Source organism: Ostrinia nubilalis, chromosome 19, assembly GCF_963855985.1.
Source record: "Ostrinia nubilalis chromosome 19, ilOstNubi1.1, whole genome shotgun sequence".
NCBI lineage: Eukaryota > Metazoa > Arthropoda > Insecta > Lepidoptera > Crambidae > Ostrinia > Ostrinia nubilalis.
The window spans coordinates 11149629-11175170 of NC_087106.1; the positions used below are offsets into that span (position 1 = coordinate 11149629).

The 25542-nt window shown below is 37.0% G+C and overlaps 1 long non-coding RNA gene across 1 annotated transcript; it reads right to left on the reverse strand.

The window, feature by feature from the left end:
• Positions 1–365: 365 nt before the first annotated feature.
• LOC135080997 (uncharacterized) lies at positions 366–23779 on the reverse strand. Its single transcript, XR_010259092.1, has 3 exons — positions 23629–23779; positions 23246–23328; positions 366–452 (listed from the first exon to the last, which is right to left on the reverse strand). It is a non-coding gene; the product is annotated as an uncharacterized LOC135080997 (long non-coding RNA).
• Positions 23780–25542: the final 1763 nt, after the last annotated feature.

Sequence of the window (25542 nt, forward strand, 5' to 3'; positions counted from 1 at the left end):
TGACCGGGGTGCAGCTTGGCTCCGCGCGCCATCGCCAGCATCGTCAGCTGGCACTACTAGGGGTTTTATGCAAAATACAGTCTTAACAGTAGAAGCAGAACACTGAAGATCGTACCTAAAGCAGTCATGACGTAGACACTGAACAGGAAGGTCCCGCTGAGGTCCCAGAACTGGCCGGGGTGCAGCTTGGCTCCGCGAACCATAGCCAGCATGGTCAGCTGGCACTACTAGGGGTTTTATGCAAAATACAGTCTTAACAGTAGAAACAGAAGACTGAAAATCGTACCTAAAGCAGTCATGACGTAGACACTGAACAGGAAGGTTCCGCTGAGGTCCCAGAACTGTCCAGGGTGCAGTTTGGCTCCGCGCGCCATCGCCAGCATCGTTAGCTGGCGTTCGTCTTCGATCCGCTTCTCTATGGCGTGCTTCCATTTTGGGGATAAGGGGGTGATCTGAAACAATTTTAATATGCTCTAAGTCTAGACTATAGCGAAATCATAAACAAAAAAACTGTAGGTAGGAAGGTATGTCATCTACATAGAGTTACTAACTACCTAACCCCCTTACTAATAAAAATTATTCACTCGTTGAAGACATAGTGACGTTTAGTATGGAAATGTCAAATTAAACTACTGTTCAACGAGTGCGTAACGTTTTATTAGTAGGTAAGGGGGTAGGCGCTAAATCCAAGAATGCCTGCATAAGAACACTCACAAACCGAAAAACTAAATTATAAGGTTTGGGTACCATTGTGTCATAACATACCTAATGAGGTGTTATGAAAAACACACCCACTTAACATCAGGTGCGATTGTGGTCAAATACCTGCCTTGTTATGCATAAAAAAAACACGAATTTTTAAATTTCCATAAAGTTACCAACACGTAGGTACACTATTGTCAGGTAGGTGTGATTTTACGTGTTCCTCACTACCTACCAAAACAAAAAATGGCTACTTTTTAAACAAGGAATGTTAATAAGCTTGTTCATGCAGTGGCGGCGTAGCATGGGTTGGCACCCGGGGCGATCACCCCCCCCCCCCCCCCGTCACAAGTCCTATGGCACCCCCTGGTACCCCCCAGGATTTTTGGGGTGTTACCTCCCGATTCGAAGATTGAAAGACAATCTCACCCCCCACCCCCCTCGTATCATGACATAGACCGCAGATTTGCCATGCAGATGTGCCAGTGAATCTGCGCGACTTGTGTCACCCCCTGATGCTTGGCACCCGGGGCGGACCGCCCCCACCGCCCCCCCCTTACGCCGCTACTGTGTTCATGTTATAAAAGCCTAAAGTTTATTAAAAGGGGTCGCCCAAAAAACAAAACCAATTAAAATTCGGGCAGCGCCTACAAAAAGGTAGAAGCTCACTGTTCAAGGGTTAGATAAATTTTTCACGGTTGGCAAGATAAGTTTTATTTTTAAACCGATCTTGCTTTTCAAGATAATATTTTGGAATATTAGGTACCTAAAAACGGTATTGTATTTTATTAATACAAACAACTTTACCCTTACTTGGTAAAGTTGTTTGTATTAATAAAACAATAATGCAATGTGAGCAAAACAAAAATTTAATACAAATTAAATCTTAGTTTTAGATCTAGCCAAACTTTCATAACGTAAGTAACAAAAAACATGTGGTCCTTTCGCAGAAACATTATAAGTACTTTATGTCATTTATGAAAAACTACTTTCATTTGTTAAACTTAATGGACCACTTGGTTTGGTAAACCATAGTTTACAGAATAATTTAGACTTTTATAGTTCTATACAAATAAATGTTTAGACTTAGTCAAAGTAGGACCGTGTAATTTCACAGGCAAATGAATAAGGTTCCAACATGATTATACACTGAGTAATTCCTTTACGTTCCAAATCCGGATCCGTTTATAAACACGAGCCTCCAAGCTTACAGGAACTAAGCCTCTAATGCCGGTACTTCCGGTGCAGCCCCGACCAGAGACAATCCCAATTGGGTCTAACTACGCGGTGGGAAAATCAAAAGGGAATCTCCCCTGTAATTAGTTTGCAAAGAAAACGCGGGTTAATTTGGTTACCTAACTTTGATTTATTTAAGAAATTTTAATTTATGAGAATATTTTAGTTAATTTTCACAAGCTGTAGCTGTTTTAGGTAGTATTTGAGATATAGTAATTGGTCTTTAAGTGACACTCGCACATGATGGTATTTCTAGCAATGACATGATTAACGCCCGTATTCACAATCTATGCTTGATTAAGTGAAGCAGAAAATCGAACTCACAGCGTTGAATAGAGCTCTGTGATTGGTTCATGTGTCACCCTGTGCGTCCACGCGCACTGTGAGACCTCATAGTAATGTTTATAAAAACGGGCGTAAATGAGAACTGTATTTTTATAACGTTCTATTAATTGTTTCTTTTGTGATCGTGACTCAAGGCTGTCAACTTATAAATGACTATGTCAATCTTGATCCACAATAAACGTAGGTACACGAGCACGCGCCGTTCTCGGCAGTTTGATTGTAACTATATTATTAACATAACTGAAGAAATATAGACGCTAGGTAAAAAAGTTAAAGTTTTATTTATGCCAGCGTCCTATCTCTAAAGTGCGCATAAATAAGCAATCCGGTATCGGCGCAATAAATCCTTATAAGGCATTGTGGGTCGGATGGTTCCGGTGATTATTCGACCCTGAGCTGAATTTAATTCGCCTAAGTACCGTTGTTTTCTGGACCATTGGCTTCAGTTGCTCTGTTAAAGCCTGGCCTCCACCAAAGCGGAAACGAGACTAGCGGAGCGACTCACATTAAATAACCAATATAATTTCGTATTTTATATTATGTTATTCACACTTATTGTCGCAGAACTTCGAAGTTACCCAAAACGGACGGCCGATCGGGCAGCAAGGTTCTGGAGTGGAGGCCCTGTACCGGCAAGCGCAGCGTATGACGTCCACCCACAAGGTGAACCGACGACCTCTTCCATCCAGAAGGCGCTGGATGCAGGCCACTACTAACCGGTCTTAAGGAAATCATTGGGCGGCCTATGTTCAGCATTCAACAGAGGACGTCCTATGGCTGAAATGATGATGATGATGATGACACTTATTGTCGCCGCTCAGCTTTATTGTGGATGCTGGGATGTGTCATATTTTCATGGAAGCGGAGATGTGCCCTGTTCCTTGCTAAGATTAGGCCGGGCGGCGGATACAAAGCGAAGCGAAAAAAAAAAGATGTCAGCTGTGCCCGAAAACTTACAAAAGCTAAAAAGTGACCAGTGTCCGATCGCCAGATCACATTCTCTAGCCAGCACATATAGCTCAGCTTGTCTCTTCTCGTCTCCGCTTCGGCCATCTCCGCACATCTCCGCTTTAGTGGAGTCTGGGCCTAAGGGAGTAAGAGGACGATTTTCTGTGAGAGTGCACGCGACCTTACACTCCAGGCCACGAGTGGAGATAAAGTTTTAATTGAGTACAAATTAGCTGTCTTTATGCTTTAGTGTTGTGGGTTTACAGGTGTTCGATATCTACGTAAGTATGATGGATGAACTGATTGTTCATGTGTGATGAACTATTAAAGCTGCATATTTTAAAGAAAAGCTAATAAAGCTATGGAACAATTCTACTAAAAACGTAAAAAGGGGAAGGTAATACATTTATAAAATAACTTAAAAAATTCGAACTGCCTAAGGTGGAAATCGAACCCAAGACAACAAAATATTTAGATCGAGAGGTGACTCTTAACGCCAGAAAAATTTTAATAACTAATCGTAGGTAATGTCTCTTAACGCCATGGGATTTTAGGAACCCAACGAAGTCTAAATGAAAGTAAGCCAATGTGAATATGTTCACTTTTTTAATATCTACGTAATTTATAGTTTTCATCGATAAACAGTGACGATAGCACATCATTAACTATTCTCTGATGACAATTATGTTCGAGTTCGGGCGTGAAATTAGTAAAGACGAGATTACTCGCAAACAACTTCTAAATTCGATTCCACATGAAACGTTATCATAGCAACTTTAATTAGTGGCATTTTCCCCAGCAAGAATAATTAGAATACACTTTCATAATTTAAGACGGATTATGATTTATATTCTGTGGTAGAGCTACGAACCACAGACAAATTCAAACTATTTTGGTTGACATAAGACATAAACATCAACATTCGTAAGGTGTCTAAGGCCCAGAACAGACGGTGAAACGCAACTGCAACAAAACTGCAACTGCTAGTTACTTTTGAGTTGCATCTAAGTTACTGCCATAGCGTCCGTTGAGAGACCACACATGACGCGACCAGTTTGAAAGTTTGCAGTTTCGTTGCAGTTGCGTTTCACTGTCTGTTCTGGGCCTAAGTCTTTGCATTAATTCCGTTTGATAACTTTGTGTTTTATTGACGGTCAAGCTTTAGATCGTTTACACTGAAGTTACACACGTATGAGTAGTCCCACCACGTATAGGTACTTCTAGTGAGTGACGCTATATGCTTATACCTACAGTCTGCTGTCAAAACGTACACAAGTACTTGTTTCCTTGTCCGTCAGTGTACTCTTGTATTAAGTTATGCAAATCTTTATTTTACCAGTTTGACACTCGGATTCCATGCTCGGATTTCAGACTTATCTCTTCAAACTGACGTTTTAGGATGTCCATATTGTCCATCCCTCTCTATTGAACAATCCTTTAAGTACATACCAACGAATCGAGACTATAGAAATCAGTTGTTACCGCGGTCTCATGCGACCACTTAGGTTCCACGAGATAAGACTAATCTACGAGTATAATACATAAGTTAATACCTACATATTTGCATATAAATTTTGAAACAAAAGAATACATACTATAAATCGAATTGAAGGCATGTCATCGGAAAACAAGAATTTAATTAATTTCATGCACGTTAGTTTCATGAAAGCGTTAATCGTGCCGTGATGGAGTTGCATGAAGCTTGCATGGACGCCTAATGGCTTCCTAATACCTATTTCATTGCGCTTAAGTGTACGTAGGGATGTGCGATGTTCGTTCGTATTTCTGCTCTATCCGATATTACGTGGTTACGTCATAATGACGTATGTTATGTGAAAAAAATATTTATAAATCTATGACGTTGATTCAAGGTGCTTATAAAAACGTATGCTGCGGAGAAAATGAACGAATGTTATTGTACTTATTAGTTAAAACCTTGCTCTATCAAACATCTTATTATAAATAAGTAACATCTTATTGTAAAGTCAACGGTAAGTATTTTGCATTCCAAATAATATTCCTTTCATAAGAAAAACCTTGCACGAACTTTAAATATAGAGCTACAACCAAAGTAACAGTGTCTATTTAGATAACTGATCCTAATTCTCTGATTCGATAAAAACGTGTGGCTTTTGATTTGTAATATCACCGGTTTTTGATTCTGTCGTGCTCGTGAAACGTATATGGTACGTATGTTATCTTACATCCCTAGTGGGTAGACGTATGCTCCATTAGGCAGGTATGTCAAATGCAGGGACTGTTGACCCTGTCACTGCTATGTATTGGTTTCCGCTTCTCCCCTCAGGGTCAGAATTAGGTTAAGTAGGAACGATGACGTAATATTGACGATGTGGATATATTAGGCACTTAACAGGTTAACAAGTTTTAAACATAGGTAATTAATTAGTTGCTCGTGGTAATAATTGCTGAATTCATTATTGTATTGTAATATGTTTTGTTGCTTTCCAGTAGTTGGTTTAGGTATTTTTCTTGGATTAAGTGAGTGGCAAATATCAAAAAATTCGCTACGATAGAAGTTCTCTCTTTCAGTGAGTCTCTATCTCCACACTATCAATTTTCCGCAAATTATGTTCTATCGACAAAGCATGAAAATATTTACATACGATTTTATTATGTGCAGTATTTAGATATTAAACCATACCCCATTGTGCAGATAGCATATAATTTTTAAAAGCTACGATCATAAAAAAATCTCTAGCTCTTTTCCTGACCTCAAAAATGCCTCCTGTGTTCTTCCTTAGTGAACACTGTAGTAACGGCTTACTACAAAACAAATAAATTACCTACCCTTTTCGTAGGTACGTAATTAATTAAATAGTACAAATACGTTTGATTCAAATGGAATTCTAGAGCACTATTTATTTTCTCTTACACTTTAGAACGAGACGTTGTTAGTAATGTAGCAAGAATTTAGATTAAATTCGTTCCAGGATTCAAATTGTAGAATTCTAATCGGAGCTTGGGAGTTAGTACAAAAGGACAACTTGAATCGCTTTCTCCAATGATGTCCAACATAGTATTTTATCTATCTCCAAAGGCTGCTTGCTTCTAGATATTTAATACTAGCCAGGCTGTACTATACTCATGCGCCCCCCCCCCCTGAAAAAGAACCCTAGATACGCCAATACACCATATAAAGCTACACAAATACAGATGCTCATTTCTAGCACGAAAGCATGCCACTGTTGATCAATAGTTACTTTGTAGCATGTGTTTATAAATTATAAGCATGCTTATAATTAAAAAAAAAAAATAAGCAGGCTCATTTCGAGTCATTCTAGCACGCTTGTTTTAAGCATGACATTTTACTGTAAGATGTATGTTTGTCAGTCTTTCGCGCAAATAAACTTTTATAACAATTTTGATGAACCTTTACATTACTGTTATTTCTATAAGTCTTTGAGTTCACGCGGACTATAGCTACTATAAAAACAAAGCTTTTACCTTGCATTTAAAATAGTAAAGCAGTTTATTTTCCAATTACCACTAGTTTGCTAAAAAATTCGCAAAAGAGAAACAACGTGAAACCTAACATTTCGAAGCGAGAATTTGCTCGATTGTGCAAACTATTAAAAAGTAGGTTGTACAACTTGTTTTGTCACGTTTTATTTCACACGGGAAATTGAATTTCGGGGAAATTTTTGCGGCGGATCGTATGTGTATTTTCCAGTTATTTGCGAAGTGAAATTATTTATTATTTAATACTAGCTTTCCGCCCGCGGCTTCGCCCGCGTGGAATTTTGTCTGTCACAGAAAAACTTTATCGCGCGCGTCCCTGTTTTAAAAACCGGGATAAAAACTATCCTATGTTCTTTCCCGGGACTCAAACTATCTCTATGCCAAATTTCATCAAAATCGGTTGCGAGGTTTAAGCGGGAAAGCGTAACAGACAGACAGACAGACAGACAGACAGACAGACAGACAGACAGAGTTACTTTCGCATTTATAATATTAGTTGGGATAGGAAATGAAGTTGAAAATATCTACTTTTAGTCATTCTGCGAGCCTTCGGGATATTGAGTGAAAGTTGATCTTTCGGGGGTTCTCTCTTTGATGCCAAAATGAAAAATTAAGTAAGGTACCTTGTGTAACATGTTTAGGACATTACGTGCTAGAATCACTTCTTCATCGGACTTTAAGAGGGCACGATAAGTTGTTGGTGAGGGCACAGTAAGCGGGTCTAATAAAACCATGCCATGACAAAAGTGACGGCTCATATTAAATAAATAAAAAAAATACCGTTGTTGTTTCAGTTGGGACAACACTTGTGATAGAAAACGAAAAAGAGATACACAAAGCTAATAAGTGTTGGTATTTATCTTCGATAATATTGATAAAAACTAGCCAACACATTCCCTAAACGGTCTTTTATTTACTTAAGCACAAAACAAACACGCTACTTATTTGGCAAGCTTTATTTTGTCGATTTTCCATTTCATTATATTTCCGGTTATTTGTTTAGGGATGGCCATCTCGAAGCTAAAAATGTATGTTGATGTAACTGATTAAGTAAATAAGGATCATAAAGGGGATAATGTTTTTAAGATAGATAAAAAAATAATGTTTCTGTGTACATATCTGTCGCAGAATAAGGTGGACTAAGGGTTATTGAATGGAGAACACGTGTAGAATACCTTGTTGATTGATGGACAGACGACCTTAAGACGATGACTGGATGTCAAAAAGCGGATAACTTGACTTGTAGTACTCTGTACCTACAGTTCAGCGTTGCCAGTTTTTTTTTTTTGCCAAGTCGGGACTTTGGTACTTTTTGAGTGAAAATAGCGGGAATAGAAATTCTTCCGTCAGAAGCGGGACATAGTAAAAAAACGTATTATAATCAAAGGTTTTCAAATATTTATCTTTTTATTTGACTTAAAATTACGTTTACGTGACAATAGATAGCAAAAGTATAGTAGCCATACAAAATGTATTTTAACAAAAAAAAATATTTTAAATCAGGTTTAGTACGTACGCCACGTACGGTCGAGTTCTCTCCGAAAAGCGGGACCGAGCCTGTCCCGCGCGGGACATTTAAAATTTGATTTAAATATCGGGACGTCCTGCCAAAATCGGGACGTCTGGCAACGCTGGTACAGTTGTAGACTATCAATGGCCGAAATGATGACTCACTGTCAATGGCTCTAATCATACGAAAACCATTCGTCTCCAGGATTTAAACCTGATTAAGCTTTTAGGTAGGTATCGTGTTTTATTTAAATCAAACCTTAAACTTTCAATGGTAGAGTTGATATCAATTCAGACTATACATTTTTATTGCAAAATAGCACCTTTTACGTCTACATAAGATACTGCAATGTTTATCTTGACATGCTGGAGTTTGTCCCCACGTGCAAAAACCGAGGACTAAAAACGAACAAGCGTTGATCAACCCCGAAATTCGTTTTGCCAATATTTGATTAAACATTCCACTCAATTTCCACCCTTTGATAAAACCAGCCATGTCCTGCATACCGGTTTTACATTCATGTAGGTACGTGTTTGTTAACATTTAAGAAATGTGAAACCGAATTTCTGATTTCGAACCTTTAAATTGAGAGCTCGACGCAGTTAAAGTCTAGTAGCTACTCGAAGTATTACTTATGTAACTTAGTTGTAAGTTATTTGAATGCCAGTCGTGGTGATTTATGTGCGAACTATTTCACTAGTTGTCACCTTCTGTACCGTTAACAAATGGATTTTGATTTGATTTGTTTTTGTTTTTCATCTTTGCCTGTACCTACTATAGAATATCATTAAATCTCGAAGGAATTTTTGAAATGTTCGAAAATATATTTGGTTGGTTGGTGGCTTACTATTCAAAACTGATACGTATCTATAGACAGTCACTTTTAGATTAACCACTTCTACAAATAGCAGATAAAATCTTTGATTTAACGGTCAATATTGTGTGGGCTTCAAATGCAATACATCATCCGGGTAAATATAGAAAACCGACGAAAAGCTAAAACCTGAATCAACAGGATAGGTCCAGTGAGTGAAGGATGTGCCTAAGTAAAGTTTGGTTTGAATTAACTTGACATCTTTCACCAATCTGAAAGTTATCTTAACCTCTTTACCAAGATCATTTTTTTAAATTGGGTTCTGCCTCCTTCTTGTAGATTTTTATATGGAATACAAACAGCAACCAATACTACTTGCAAATATGTCAAGGATTCACATCATTCTAGACAGCTTCTAGCTACTACGGGTATATTTTTAGTAACAATTTAATATGAGTAATATACAAAATAAATCAACCGAATTTGCAAGACAGTAGATTAAGTTTGTTTTCAGCATTGGAGTTTTAGAGGTTTCATGATACTATCATCAGTAGAGTTTGACGATAAAAAGTTAGAAAAATTTTGTAATTAAGTTTTGTAACGAATTGTTCCTGAAAGAAAATTACTATGTAATTTAAATTCATAATTTTCCCGAGCAGAATGTAATAACATTTTGAATATCATGTCTTTTACAATAATTTTAAAAGATAACATTTTGGATTCATAGCGGTATGCAAAATTAATCCGGCAACAGTTTTTCTGTCTGTAGTTCTGTACACTGTTTTTTTAATATCAATTTCAACTGCAATATGAAACCTGAACGCGTTCATTTCATAACTTTTTCGCGTATCATCCTTTATGAAACTTTTTGTGCATGGTACAGTTTTTAAAATAAAATAAAAACCATCAAGTGAGAGTTATAGTGGCGTACAGAAGATCCAATATGTTTTCATGGCACTATATTATTTTTACATGTCTCTTACATAATTATATAGATTGAATGAAGCTTTGAGCGATGAACGCTTTAAATAAAAACCTTCCTCTTTACTTCTCTACATCTTGTAGATCACTTTGAAATCTACTACCTAGTTCTTTTATCTGGAAATTGGCTGTAACAGCCGACTAGATTAACATCTTAAAAATCATAAAAAGCTCATAAAACTCATTTAATATTTGCGAATAGGCTTTTAAGAAGCAGCGCAATCTTGTACTCGTATTTAATTTGTATATTCATGAGTACTAATGAGTAGGTACTTGGGTCCCTAGGGCGTTTTGAAAAAACTATATTTTAGTTAGAGCGGTACCCTAAAATATCCGCTGCAGCGTTATTTAAAGCGTAACAAAATTTCCACTGTGGCAATATTGCTGCTGAATTCTTAGCCTAAAATCAGAGGGCGGTATTCCGCGGGGAATCCCAGGAATTCGGGAGTGTCGCCGCTGTGCCGGGATTCCCTTTGTCATGTTAAACTTCTACAGATTTAGCGGGACATTAAAAATGCGGTGTTTTATATTCTGGCTCGTTGGAATGCACTTTATATGTAAAACAAATACTGATGGAAATATTTGGACTTTCTTTGAACTTTGGTCGTGGTTTTTACCGTTAAAATTGGTAAATAGCAAGGAATTGCTAGAAAGCTTCGCCGATTCATTTTTAGTAGCAATAAAGAATAGATAAAATCATACGATTAACATAAACCTAATGATAGTCTGTGATAATTGTGTATTTTTAATTAAAAAAAAGGCGAACTTAATGCCATATCCCATTTATGCCATTCTTTTCCAGTTAACCTTTGCGCCAAGCAGTAGTTAGAGAAGGTTTATATGCTAAAATACTCGTAATTCCTACATTAAAGGGAGTGAATCAGGTAAATCCACTGATCCTGCTAAAGCCTTGAGCGGGCGTTGAAGCGACCTTAATTATCCCACTTCACATCAACTGCCGATGCATTTGACAGGACCAACTGGGGCAGAAGGGTTGGGGGACCATGAAATAGTCAATATTGGGTTTGGGTGTTATTGATGAATAATATTAATATTAATATTCATTCATCTATAAAAAGCGAAAGGTCACTGACTGACTCACGAAATCTCAGAAACTGGTGATCCATCCGACCGATTTCGGCCATGGCGACCACTCCGACTCCTAGTAGTCTTGGCGGCGCTGGTGTGCCCGAAGATGGCTTACGTAGCCTATTTTCGCGGTAAAATCCCTCGCGCATTGAGGGCATCTGAGCACGCCGCCAACATAGTTATAGTGAATGTGGAATAGGGTGTGGACATCCGCTAAGAACGGATTTTACGAAACTCCACCCCTAAGGGGCTAAAACGGGGTCCACGCAAACAAAGTCGCGGGCGGCCGCTAGTACATAAGCATACAATAAGGTCCATTTCCGAAGAAGTCATCCTTCTATCTATCTATCTACCTATATCAGCCTTTGGGTTCGCCTTCGAACATAGGCCTCCTCTTCAACCCTCCACCGACTTCTGTCCCTGGCCACACGCATCCAGTTCACCCCAGCCTGCTGCCGGATATCGTCTGTCCATCGTTGAGGCGGTCTTTCCCTCCTGACGTCTCCCTACAAGATCACAAAAGGAACTAGTGGATCAGAGAAAAGACGAGGATCAGCGACGTGGTGAGATTGAGAGCCGTAAATGGAGATGGGCAGGGCACATTGCACGGATGAACCAGGATCGCTGGGCCAGAAAGACCCTGGAGTGGAGACCCCGCAACAACACCCGCGGCAGGGGAAGTCATCCTTATTAAGGAATAAGTCATCTTTGGAAATAAGGAAAATGACAAGTTGGAAAAGAAAATAAGTTACACACATCCGATTAAACGGGTTCATAAATGATAGAGGTATGTAAATGCAAAAGTAACTCCGTTTTTCTGATACCTTTTCACACTGAAAATAAAACTTGAAAGAGGTAAAATATCTAGGGGATGAAAGTTTGTGTGGGGAAATTAATCATTTATGAAAACTCATTACCTCATTGAGTTTAGGAACGGAGTAATCGCGCGATGAAGAAACTGAAATTCACGCGCCTGAAGCCTACTTAGTACCTACTATTTATTTTAAATATTTAACAACTAAACAACAGACATAATCATCATCATTATCATCATTTCAGTCACAGGACGTCCACTGCTGAACATAGGCCTTCCCCAATGACTTCCACATCGCACGGGTGGTAGCGGCCTACATCCAGCGCCTTCCTTTATCAGGTCGTCGTTCCACCTTGTGGGTAGACGTCCCACGCTGCGTTTTCCGGTACGGTCACTGACATAGCCCGACGGATTAGCAAGCTGAAGTGGCAATGGGCAGGGCACATAGTACGCAGAACTGATGGCCGATGGGGCAAGGTATGGAGTGGAGGCAACAGACCACTGAACCCTATTTTATTCCAAAATAAAATTTAGCCTATGTTACTCGTGGATAATGTAGCTTTCGAATGGTGAAAGAATTTTTAAAAACGGTCCAGTAGTTTTTGAGAATATTCATTACAAACAAACAAAGTTTTCCTTTTTATAATATTAGTATATAGATACAAAATAAATATTGCATTTTCTCTTCAGTTCAGAACTTTATCAAGGACACAGGCGATTGTCTCCGCATCAATCCTTGCGCTTCATTTAACGAGAGCGTCTTGGAAAATCCCGGTAAAGGATGTGATTGCATAGCGGTGAAAATATCGATTCAAAGATATCGATATCAATCCATTGTTTGATTGTTGGTATCGACTATCGACCGATACTAAAATAGAACCAAGTTTGCATCGTAAAGATTGGGAATTTACGAGGCTATGTCACGGTTGTTTTTGCTTTCCATCCCTGGCGTTTCAAACACAGACTCATGTACATGGATAGATTAGCCGAATGAGATTTTTCGATCTGATTCATCTAAAAACTGGGTGTATCGGAAACATTGGTAAAAACTTGGCATTTATTCTTTAAGTTCTTTTTGTTGAACTTTGTTTATTCTTTTTTTTTCTACATTGCACATAGGTAGGTAGTACTTTTTCCATAACGGCTTGGAAAGTTTAATGACTTTGGCAAATGGCAAATTACTATATTTATATCGTATTTATTTCTAAATGGGGGTGAAAAGACTCTTGATGTGCTAACACTACACAAAACTTAATTGCCTTAGAAGTAAGGCTTTAATTCAATAAATACAAACACTGCATAACCTATATATCGATATTGCATAATAAACACTGCATTTTAATCGATATATCGATATTGCTCGACCGATACATCGTCGCAGCGCTAGCCGGGATTGCGCCCTTTTCCCGCATCCCGGTTCCGATATTGTGAGTTATTGCGCCCATCCCGTTCCAGAGTTTATCGAGCACGTGTTCGAGATTTGAATTTATAATGCAACACATGCCTGTAATCCGGGACTTAACGTCGTTATGGAATATCGAATGTTCGTTCTTCTTGTGATGCGCTTGGATAACAAAGAGGTATAAAGTATCTACCTTTTTTTGGGAACTTTTTGATGGAGAAGTAAAGCTCCCATCGTGCATTAGGATTAAAAGATACCATAGGCTTTGTGCTTGTAAGTAGATAGGTAAGTATCGGTAAGTAAAGAATTGTGGAAACTTTATTTAGATGATGGTCACGATTCACAACAGTGAAGATTCAGAACAGTTTTAGAAATGGAGCAGCTTTTTAAGTGTCTTGTAATTGTGGTAGTCTGAAATAATTATGATGTTAGTGCTTCTACCAGGCACTGGACACTGAACATAAGAACTAAAGAAAATAAAAATCCCAATTGAGAATCCCAAACGAAATTTTACTTTATCTCAAACACGGGAAGAATTTTCCCAATTATTTCATTTGGCAGCTTTTCTGTAACTTCATTAATTGCCTACCCAGTTAACTAGACAGTTATCAACACTAGTACCAGATTCCACAGATTTCAGCACCAAGTTATGCCAAGTATTTAGTCAAAGGAGCTCGTCAGGTACGACCAATGGCATGCAGCAGGACGAATCCCGCGACATCCCGAGACTATCTGAGGAATGTTCCAGAATGTTCCAAGTTTCGGAGGCAGATTGCGATCGACGCAAATGCTTTTGCAACCACCTTGGATGACCTCGATAGCGTGGTTGTGGCTGGACGAAGCAAAGGAGTATTTACGTAACTATTTTCAGTGTATGGGCATCCAATATAAATATACATATATAACTCAAAGGTGAGTGACTGATTGACTGACTGACATAGTAATCTATCAACGCAGATCAACGCACAGCCCAAACCACTGGACGGATCGGGCTGAAAGGCATGCAGGTAGATGTTATGACGTAGGCATCCGCTAAAAAAGGATTTTACGAAACTCCACCCCTAAGGGAGTAAAACGGGATCCACGCGTACGAAGTCGCGGGTAGCCGCTAGTTTTGTATAAGACCGCGAAATCTGCTGGCGGTATAGATCATGCCATCGACGAAGGCGCGCCCCACCAATTTTTGGTCGAGGGAAGCGCGGAGTGCGGGGAGTTTGATCCGAGCAATCCGAGCGTCATTATTGTATTGTGCGTGTGCACTCATGGATAATTTAGCGTGTACCGATAACACTCAAACATTAGCGGAAGAATGGTGAGGCACTATCTATAGATACATTTCTGGGAATGTTACCTTCCTAGTTCCCTAATCCAAATGTTTTTTCTGGAATATCTTCAAAGTAGAGACTCGTCTTCTTGAAGCACACTACACACGAAGTATGGATTATTTATAAAGTATTTTTCCACGTATTTAACCTTTCTGGGGCCTAAGAAATGTATCATATTTATAACAAATTCGTTTTGGGATCGCTTCGCTGCGTATAAAAGACGATAAGTTTGTGACTTTACCCGTTCTTTACATTTCTTTTTATATGTTGTGTACAGAAAATGTAATAGAAACCTAAGTAAAATGATGGAAAACTTAAAAGGTCTATTTACTAAATAAAAAAGCATTTTATAAGCAAAAGAGCTTTTTATATACGAGTACAATTAGTTAGAAAGCCTTTGGAGAGATCGTCTCAAGTGTCATTGGAATTGATAGCGCCTTTCATACAACTAGGTACTTGAGCTATTCTATATTATAATTTATTCTAGTAAATTATTTTTTTATCAACGAGTATCATTGTCCATTATACAGTGTGTTAATATTATACTAGATCAAACGAAAAGGTTTGATTCTACTGCTCATTCGTAACAACTTTTCGCAAAAGACCGAGTTCAAGTAGAATAGAAAAAAAACCTTTACATACAAATTACCATCAGCAATCAAATCATTTACCTATTATGAACTTTTTTGTACTTATATCGGTCCTCCATAAAAAGTTGTTGCATTTCAGCAGTAGAACCAACCCTTTTTAACCGACTTCGTCGTTAATCAAGTATAAAACACCTTGTATAAATTAAAAGCAAATTACCATAGACTAATTAGAAATCAGATGGGCCAGTGGTCAAAGCGGGCGTTGATCTGTTCAATGCAATTTAGAGCCAAACGGGATATAATCGCTGTAATGGGACGCTAAGGCCGAGTTTCACCACCTAACTTTGACCGTAACTATAACATTAACCGGCGTTTTTGTATGGAGTTTGACAGATTTTTGACGTTTGTCAAAGTTAAAGTAAGATGGTGCAACCCAGCCTAATAGTTTATATTGACAGGATTGGATTAGGTTGCATAATTATAAGGTAAGTATATTAATGCATTAGGAGACGAGATATCTATGGTTACCGATTAATATAACAATTTATATCATGTACTTATTCTATGTTTAAGGATGACAATAATTCCAACTAGTACAAAAAAATAACTTGAGATAGGAGTAGCGCACATATTTTGAAACGACTTCAAAAAAGTGGCGACTTTAAATTAGCTTGATTACCTATTATTTTATTAAAAAATAACTATAATTATTTCCCAAAATCTATTCAAGACAAAAACCCAAAAAAATCCGACTTCAGCTGCCCGGAGAAAATGAGAAGATTGTTAACCCATTAGTCCAATTACATCCCAAATTAAACAATGTCATTTTTATACCTAGTAGGTACGTCTATGTCTACGTCATAGTAGCATATTTCAGTTCTCTACTGCCCAAGTTTTCCGAGATATTATTACAAGCAGAACCGGTTTACATATTGTAATTGTTCAGGGAGCGCTTGTGTCGATTATTCCCAAGGAACATCCCGTTTTAACCCGCATTCTCCTATGTTAGCAAGTGGTTTATGTAAATTCATTCGTGGTACTACAGCACGGCAAGGGTTAAGTGTTGAAACTGCAACTTTTAGCTTTAAGTGCACCTGAAATAAGAGCGATTTTTGCAGTGCATGTAGGTTTGGTTTTTTGGCACAGGCGAAGACAAGCAAAAGAGTTTCAATGCATAATCTCATAACTGGTGCATACATGCAGCTTTACATGAAAAATGTTATATTTTATTAAAGGAGAAGATAAATACGAAATGCTGGTGTCAAATACACATATCGCAATACTTATTTAGTCATAGATGAAAATGAAGTCAGCATTGACAGCATTTATTGCGTAATCCCTCACGTGATTTGTATAGAATTCCATTTTTATTTGGAAATAAAAATATACACAGTAAAAGAGGAAAGTACAGCCTAATAATTATGGTTTCTGATTTTCCCGATAGTAAGCACTTTATAGAGAAAAAGAAAAGAAAATGGAGCATGTAAGAGTCACAATCTAACGCGTTATGTAACTTTATACATATTAGCTGCTTATAAAAACCAAACAGCTGAAGGGATAGAAAAATAAATAGCTTTTGATTTCCAGTTCAATGCAACTCTTCTCTCATAATCCATGTACCTAGAGTACACAATTAATGTATTTTGACAGTGTGTATCGTATTAGGTACTAAAGACAAAAGAGTCAAGAACGTAGGTCCACTATTGATTCTGACGTACTTTATACATATACCTAGTTGTGTTAAATTCTAAAACTATCAAATGGTTTGGCATGCTTCCATTCGGCGTGCCAACGCTATGGTACTTCCAACACCACTCAAGCGAATAAAGGAAAATGTAGTTGAGTTGCAAATATCATGAGCATAGTAAATATTATAGAACGGGAATAAAAATATTCCTTTGGGTAAAGAAAGTAGAATTTTAGATAGAGAGAGTCTCGCTGGAATAGTATGTGAGGCTGAAATATAGAGGCAATGGGGTTTTCATTTTATATGCATTGTGAGCAATCATTTACTCGTAAGTAACATACATAACATTGTTATTATACCGACGTATAACGGCAGTTGGAGGTAAGATAGCCAGTTGCTTTGTACTTGTTTAGGATTCCAGTTGGATCTCGCTTCCATCTTTGACCTGAAAATCATTTTCCATCAGGTGTGATGCAGACCTAGTTTTCCCGTTCCAGCTTTGATTTAATTAGTTTTTTCCTTGCCGTATGATGCTATCATCAAGTTTTTAAAGAAAACACCTAAAATGCGCTTAAAAGACCATTGAAGTTTCATCTAACTAAATCACCGTTAAAATTGCATCCGCATTCTAGCACTATAATGCTTAGTCCACACCATTTAAAACGCAATTTTCGTTGCACAAACGACACCCGAAATCCAACATTCCCCGGTGAAAGCGCATTCAAGGAACGCCGGCAAATCTCTGATTAACAACAGCATTTATATTGCGCTCAGCTCACTTAGCTCGGTACGAGCTGGTATTTCTTGCAATGTCCGGACTGCAAGCTATTTGGGCAATTAATTCGAATTGCGGTGATGTGGTAGTAATGGTTAGGGACCAAGAGACAAAGACCGCAGATTCGTTTGAGTAGTTTACGTTAAATCAGCAATAGTGTACGCCCATCTTAAAATTAAGCACTGTGATCAAGTACCTAACTATTTCATTAGGTAATCTGTGACTGTGTAAGCAAAATAATTATTTGTTTTGTCTAATGTTAAGAGGTCGTCCGTCCACCTCGTCGCTACTAACCGGTCATTATGTAAATTATTAGAGGAAGCCTATGTGGACGTCCTATTGCTGAAATGATAATGATGATGAATGTTATTCTGTGTTACAGATTTTTAACGTTTTGGAAACACTATCAGTTTTAAATAACGTTATCCGTTTGAAATCAGACAGTTCATATTCTTTTCATTTATTATTATAACCCCTGCGGTTTGGAGTATGGATTATGGAACATCAATAGACACCAGCCTAATATAATACGCACATTTATTCATACCGATACCCCATACGGGGGAATACCCGAAATACGTTACGCACCAATTTGCACATCTCGCGAAAATGAAATTTGAATATTCTAGCAAAATCCAGATGTTTCGGGATAAGAGACGCTATCATAAGGGACCGTTTTTGCGGTAGCTCGGTTCGGAATAACGTTGTTGTAATGTTATGTAATACATGACAATGTGATTGAGTAAAATTCAATGTAGCGTAAGATGTGGCTTATTGGCAGGGATCACGCAAAGTAGTGGTCGTTTTTATAGAGGAAAGAGGACTTGCGCAGCTTTTATTGGTATACTTGGATGTCTATTATTTAGCCGATAGTGTTGTCACTCCTAAGGACTCCTGACTTAGTGCTGTCCTCCCGATATTTATGCGTAAAGAAGTTTCATCCGCATCAATTAACATTAAGAGCCATTTCACAAAAATATTCCGCGCGAATTTAGGTAAAAGCTGTCAACGCAACGTCAAAAGAGTAAAAAGAACGCTGAAATGGACAAAAAAATCTTGAGCCGTGACCGTATTAAGACTTGATTTAAGTTATTAATTTTAAGGTAGAATGAGGTATTCAAACTTGATAAATTAATTTAAATTTTTAATAGAGTTTATTAAGTCTTTTATATTTCGATTCATAATGAAACACGAATAGGTATAATATGTAAAATATATATCAAGTACAAAATAAAGACAGTCACATAGTGAAAAAAAAATCTGCCCCCTTACAGCTCCATCATCGGACCCTGGATACGAAATATTCGTCAAGGCAAATCACACAAGCCCAAACTCCATAGGGTTCTATTGTTTTGTTACGGAGGTGGCCATTGCATCTCTTCCAGATCCATTATCAGACAGAGCTAAGAAATAAATAAATAAATATTATTATAAGTAAACAAATAACTAAAATCATTCATCTTACTATCTTACTTCTTACTAGTCTTACTAATATTATAAATACGAAAGTTTGTGTGGATGTCTGGATGTTTGTTACACTTTCACGCAAAAACTACTGAACAGATTTTGATGAAACTTTACAGTACAGTACAGCAGTACTAGGCAGTCTGTGTTCAACTATCACTCGGGTCGGAAGTTCCTATCGCAAGACCTTTGGTTCACTCAGTTCCGATACGACTCTAGTGCTGTGTGTAATTATTTTCGTGAATACACTGAGTTTATTAATTTCTACGAGTGGATTCGACGTGTTCGTGGATGGCGACGCTCATCCAGCCCTGGCGTCGACCAGAATAACAATGTATAGGCTATAAATTTATGACGATCTGTGACAAACTAAATTTCAAGCGGGTAAAGCCGCGGGCAATACTACATATTTCATACTAGCTTTTTGCGCGCGACTTCTTCTACGATGAAGTGGAAAATGGTTCTAATAGAATTAAAATATTCTAAGAAAATTAATTTTGTTAAATGATTATTATATTTTTTGATATAAAATCTACAAATTATTATGTTTAAATATTTGAATACTTACAAAATTATGAGATCTTTCTAAAACAAAATTAAAACACTACACCTGCCGCAGATTTCTTTGTAAACAATGTTTTTTTGTTTTTCCTTCAGGTGCTAAAATCACCAGGCTATTGTGTGCGCATACTCTGGAGTATTCCACATACAACTGGTCGTCGGAGAAGCATAGATTTCCATTAAGTCTACTCCCGCTACCATATGGAACTCCGCTAAAACTCGTGAGGGCGCCAACACTTGCTTTTGTATTGAACATTAGTATGAGCAGCTGCGCACGCGGTTGCCCGTTGCAGGCTCTATGCAACCACACTATTTTAAACCGTGGTCCCTAAGCATGAGATGGGAAACTGCACTCTCTTGAATTCTCTTGAATTTGATGGTGTTAGGGGAATCCTAGGAATGAATACATACTTTCCAATGGAATCTCCTCATCAATATTGCGAAATTGCGAGTTGCAATGCAATGTTACGTTTTCACTTGTTATTTTATTGTAATCTGACCTTGATTTTTCAAACACGTGTCAAAATAAAAAAAATAATTTAAATCAAAAGTACTAAGGAATATTTCATTGATATCAACTTAGAAACAAGCACAGATCACAGAAACTAAAGGGAAATGTGACAAGGGACAAATTGGAACATATTGCTTGTGAAAGCAATGATGACAGTAGCGACGTCATTATGTAAACAGTTTATATTGCTTGCATAGTACTAAAGATTATTCGAACGTTGAATACTGATATCACAGTGGGTAATGAGCACATAATTTGATTTCTTTGTGTTTGTGAATTTCTAATACGACACTGAGTTTCGAACTCAGCGCATTACTTAGCATCGCTCTATATTTCTATGGAACCAAGTTATCTCCAAAATAACATTCCACACCTTTTTAACCTAGTCAGGTAATAATTTTAATAAAATACGAAGCACGTCATCTATCAATAGGATATATGTATATTTTAGAAGTTAATAAATTATGCATAAAATATAAACACTTTAGAAGTTTAGTTAAATCGTAGAATTTCTGAAAAACAAGTACTAAAATCGTACTGAAAAAAAGTATTAATATGTTATTTAATTTATTTATTAAACGTCGAATTTTATCAAAGATTTTGGACTAATGTTTTTGAAAATATTTTATAGCCTACATAGAAAAAAATTAGGATTCTAAATCGTGAAAGAATTTTTTTTCGGAGCCTATTGCCTCCAAACAAACAAACAAACAATAAATCTTTCCTCTTTTATTAGTATAGATTTAACAACAAAGCTTCCCTCTCGAAACAAAATGCTTCTTTTTCTTCTTCACGAAACAAAACTCAAAGCGGATAAATAAATAAACAAATCTTTGAACAATTTCACAGCGCCATCTAGTCCAAAAGTAGGCAACCAATATGCTTGTGTTAAGGGTGCTAGCATAATGGATATACTTTTTTATAATTTATTTATTAAATTAAATACATGGTACCTACATATTATACATAGTTTCACCCAGATCCGTCAAAGAAATTAAAATTCATCATTTCAATTTCTGCTCGGCCGGCCGACTCGAAACAGCCTCTCGGCATAGTATCAAATGTATTTGGTCGCCGTACAAATCACCGCTTTACGACACGAACGCACGTAAACGTCACGGCGGGAAAAATGACACAGGTCCTGCCTTGACGGGCGCTCGCGCCATACTAATCGATGTCGGCTTGCGCATTGTAATTTATACTGATATTCACATCAATATTTTGACAAAGTGGTTACTAATATTTAAACAATAACTGTAGAAATCAATTCTACAATGAATATTCTTTATTTTGGGATACTTTTATTGCAGTTATTGCTGTGTTTTTAAACCAAAAACCACGATCAAAATGTTAACGTCTTCAAATATGCCAAATTATTTTTAGATTTTACTCAATAATGGTAATGAAATTCAAGAATCTATTTCATTAATGGACTACAAGAATATATGTCCGATGATTACTATATATATTTAAGCTTATTATATGAGCATAAATAATAGATACAGGACTTTGAAAATGAGTCTGCGGCAATTTTTCCGTAAAATGGTTGTGGGAGATGGGGCACTGTGAATTAAGCAAAAGAGTTTTAGTAAATCCGTTTCATTAATGGTCAACACCAAGGATTGACCTATCTTTCGCAGTTATTAAATAATCTCTGGGTGTTGCTTAAGATAGTAATTCATGCTTCCAAAATCTTAGAAATTCGCACGAAAATGTAAAATGGCTCTTAACGCCCGTATTCACAAAATTTACGCGTGCGCGTGGACGCACAGGGTGTCATACGAACCAATCACAGAGCTCTATTCAACGCTGTGCGTTCGATTTGCTGCTTCACAAGCAAGCATCGTTTGTGAATACGGGCGTAAGTTTACTAGATGTCAGTCTTGAAAGCCCCACCACTTACGACTTTCGAAACAAGTTCTAATGTGAGCAAAAATCTAGAGTGAAAAATAACAATTATGAGTAACGATATTATAGGTCGACGAAAAAAGAAAAAAGTTTCGTGGTGGCCAGTATGGCCGCTACAGTAATAAAATGAAATACAGCTCTGTGATCTCTGGAGGAAAATTCTTTTTGAATGTGTACGAGGGTGTTTCACAACGAAAAAAGACATTGTTTTTACAAACTCTCGCAAATTAAATATTCATCAATCAAAAGTTTACTTACACGTGGAGGAAAGGGAAAAGGTGTAGCACGCTTAAGTTAGAAATAATGTCTGTAATCTGCCAAACCTGAGAGGGAGAATAATGTTACGAGAATTCCCATGTTTTGGGATGCGTAATGTAGCTAAAAGCCGAGGATTGACAATGAAATCAGATTGTCGATATCCAAATATTGATTACTAACTGACATAGGAAATGTATCATAAGACGAAATATTGGCATAAGCTATTTAGTTTAGCTTATGCCAATATTTCGTCTTATGATACATTTCCTTCTTCTCTTCTCTTTCTCCTAAGATTTTTATCTTAAGTCTTTTTAAATGCTTTAATTTCCTAGACTGCATCCCACTTAACATCAGGTGCGATTGTGGTCAAATACCTGCCTTGAATGCATAAAAAATAATTAACTTTTTTAAAAAATAAAACCCACTTCAAATGCGTGAACACAAAAAAAAACTAAAAATAAAAAATATTGCGTATAAAAAAGTTCATCCCCAATTTTCCACCCTTGGGGGTGAAATATTTTCTTCAAATTCGCATGAAACCACCCTTTTGATAATACCTATTCAACAAAAAAATAATCGTTCAAATTGATTTATAATCGGCGGAGATATTGCGTATAAAAAAGTTCATCCCCAATTTTCCACCCTTGGGGGTTGTTTTTTCTATTATTAAATTTAAATGGGACCACCCTTGAGGTATTACCTATACGCCGAAAAAAGATTTGTTCAAATCGGTTCGTAATTGGCGGAGTTATCGCGTAACAAACATAGAAAAAAAAAAAACATACGGGTCGAATTGAGAACCTCCTCCTTTTTTGAAGTCGGTTGAAAATTAATTAATCACTTACCTGTCTCAACTCCGTAGCAAGGTCAATAACGAGTTGATTTTGTTCCTTCTCGAATAGTATGGACACTTCAGTTTCGTAGGGCCCTGATAGATAACAGTATCATTATTTTTATTTCGTAAAAAATACGTAAGACACTTTTTTAATTTTTATTTGTCTAGGGAAATATTTTTTTTTTAACATACGATACAGATTTACACAGTCATCATGTTTAATATTGTGATATGATATAAAATATGATGTGCTTAGTAATAATCGTGATATGCAATGTTGAACCAAAGTATTTTTTGTAAAACTTTGATATTATTTATCTTTCGCAAATTGCAAAACTCTCATAATAATAAATGTCAAGTGGACTGTGCATAAGTGTGCATAACTGTATTTACCTTCAAAATTGTGTATGACAAACACCCACAAAATGTTCCATAGGACGAGAAAGGAGGCCAGTCCGAGTTGACAAACGATGCATCTGAAGATGACAGAACACGTCGGCTCGTGAGCGACCTGGGGGGCAGGGTACACGCGTAACCAGGTTTCTGGGACCTGTAAAAGAAATAAGAATGTCAGGAAAAAGCTTGGTTATTGATACTTTACAATAGATCAACAAGTTATTTTACTATCTGGTCTAATAGCCACTTTTCTCTCAAGCAGAAGGAGTTGTGGTATTTGAACAACCAATCAGATTTCATTGTTTCCACATCACCTCTCCGCTCAGATTCTGTTCGGAAATCAGCTTGGTTATTCAAACACATTTATTTTCCTTTCCGCTTTGGTCTTTAGCATCTTATTATTACACAGTTATTTAGATATGTTGACATTACATAGCTTCAACCTTAAAACTACCTTAATATTTTTGAATTAAGTACAGATTCAGATCATTTGTGCCCATAAAAATGCTTTTACCTTTTCTATCAATATTGAACTATTTTTGGCTTGAATAGATTTATCGTCTCTATTATATCGCTTTTCATCATCCATTTTCTCATAATTTCTTTCTTTTAAACTGTACGTTGTAAATGGCGCATTTTTCCTTACTTTAAAATCGAGTTTAGGTTTATTAATTTTGAATCTTGAATAATAATCTCGGAGTCTCTTATCACAGGTTCCAGGTAAGGTATTATTGTCACTATTTTCACTGTTAACTTCAACAACATTATAATCAACACTGTTATTTGTAACGAACTTTCTTTTGACATGCAATCCATCGCCACATGGTTTTGTGTCAACAGATACAAACATTTTTTTCATAGGCCTAACCCTGTTTCCGAACTTCACTTTTCTGTAAAGGGGTTTTACAAAATTGTCGTTTTGTTTGAATTTCGCGTGCATGGACTTCATGTTGCCGAGTGTTCAGAAAGGGTTTTACGAAGGGACTGGTAACCGAATATGGTCTAGCGTGCTAAAACTTGAAGACTGGAGTAGGGTAGCTTGCCGATCGTAATTGCTCATCAATTTCCAAACTTTCACAGTAGGTTTTGGAATTTTGGTCGGTTCTTGAATGAATTGGCACGAAGACGATGTAATCGCAATATTGTTTTCGTGCCAGGCTTGAGAATGTGGAGTAATTAACCCTATTTACTTGAGAATTCTTTCGGTAGAGAATCTGTTTTCCAAATTGCATTTACTTACATTGAGTATGATCAAATCAAAGGTACAGCTGTTCTAAAAAGTACTTGGAGCTTAATGTTGACGTAGAATAAACTCATCAAATCTAATTTGGAACAAGTCCGTTGGAAGTACGTTCGTATGCGCTGTGATAAGATTGTCATCTTGAATCTTTATATCAAGAAATGAGTACAAGGTTAAGTTATTCTTACACAATTGGTGCGCAGCTGTTTTGATGTGATCAATTTATTCGCACTTCGATATTGATTATGCTCGTGCTTTGTCCTCGAGATTAGAAATAAGAACTATGTAGTATCACGTACGGTGATGCCAGTTTACGCACTGTTAGTTGAGGATATATTTTTTTTTTTTTTTTTTTTTTGTGGGTATCTCACTTTACATCTTATTTGACATTGGTATCCGTCGTCAGTTAGTTTGGAGTAGTAATTTGTATTTTTTATCATTTCACTAATATGGGGGTTTGTGTTTTTAATAATATACATATATGATTGTTAAAGACGGGTGGGAGGGTTTCTAATCTCTTCGGACAAAGCCCTCGCATAATTATGATAGAACTTCACTTTTTAAGTTCGTTTAATCATTAATTATGCTCGTGCTTTGTCCTCGAGATTAGAAATAAGAACTATGTAGATTTTGAGAGAACTGATGTGAAATGATAATAAAAACAAAGCTGT